The sequence below is a fragment of the Coturnix japonica genome, chromosome 18 (genome assembly GCF_001577835.2).
Source record: "Coturnix japonica isolate 7356 chromosome 18, Coturnix japonica 2.1, whole genome shotgun sequence".
Classification (NCBI taxonomy): domain Eukaryota; kingdom Metazoa; phylum Chordata; class Aves; order Galliformes; family Phasianidae; genus Coturnix; species Coturnix japonica.
In genome coordinates, this window is record NC_029533.1 from 5,159,300 (window position 1) to 5,160,631 (window position 1,332).

Sequence of the window (1,332 nt, forward strand, 5' to 3'; positions counted from 1 at the left end):
CCCCCCCCCTCCCCCAGCGCTGTAAATGTGTACAGAGCCGCGGGGGCTTCTCCGGGTTATCGACACTACAAAGAAAAGGGGTGAAGGAAGCAAAAGAACGATTGATTAATTAATTAATTCGTGAATAAATTAATTAATCCGTCGAGAAACAAAAAAAAAACAACGAACCCAAAACACGCCCGGAGAAAGCGGCAAAAAAAAATAAAAATAAATAATAATAAATAATAATAATTAAAAATAATTAATTAAAAAGGAAAAAAAAAAAAGGAAAAACACACAAAAAGGATTAAAAAACAAACAGAAAAAAAGGTTTTATGAGCAGCAAACTGTATGTAAAGGCCTTTTAGTATGGAACTTTTTTATTGATTACTTGGCTTATGAATAAATATATGAACCGTTCGTGGCTCTGAGTGGGGCAGTGAGGGGGGGAGAGGGGGGTGCAGTGCATGGGGGGCATTGCAGCACCGGGCTGCAGGGGAGGGGTGCAACACGGGGTGTGCAGCAAAGGGTGCAGGGTGGGTGCAGTGTGCATGCAGCAGGGGATGCAGGGTGCAGTATATGTGCAGCAGAGTGCATTATACACACAGCAGGGTGCAGTATAAATGCTGTAGGGTGCAGGTTGCATGCAGCAGGGGATGTAGGGTGCAGTATACACACAGCAGGATGCAGCAGTGTGCAGTATGTACACAGCAGGGTGCATTATGCATGCAGCAGGGTGGAGCAGGGTGCACTATGCACGTGGCAGAGTGCAGTATACATGCTGTAGGGTGCAGGGTGCATGCAGCAGCAGCTGCAGGGTGCATTATACACACAGCAGGGCACAATATGCATGAAGCAGGGTGCATGCAGCAGGGGATGCAGGGTGCAGTATACATGCAGCACGGTGCAGTGGGGTGCATTGTGCATACAGCAGGGTGCAATATGGGTGCAGCAGGGTGCAGTATACATGCAGCAGGGTACAGTATGCAAGCAGCAGGGTGCAGTTTGCATGCAGCAGAGTGCAGTATGGGTGCAGCAGGGTGCAGTCTACATGCAGCAGAGTGCAACACGGTGCAGTATACACACAGCAGGGTACATTGTGCATGCAGCAGGGTGCAGCAGGGTGCAGTATGCATGCATTAGCACACAGCACGTTCCATTACAAACACGTTGCATTACACACGTTGCATTACACACACGTTGCATTACACACGTTGCATTAACACACGTTGCATTGCACACACGTTGCATTACACACACGTTGCATTACACACACGTTGCATTACACACGTTGCATTACACACGTTGCATTGCACACACGTTGCATTACACACACGTTGCATTACACACACG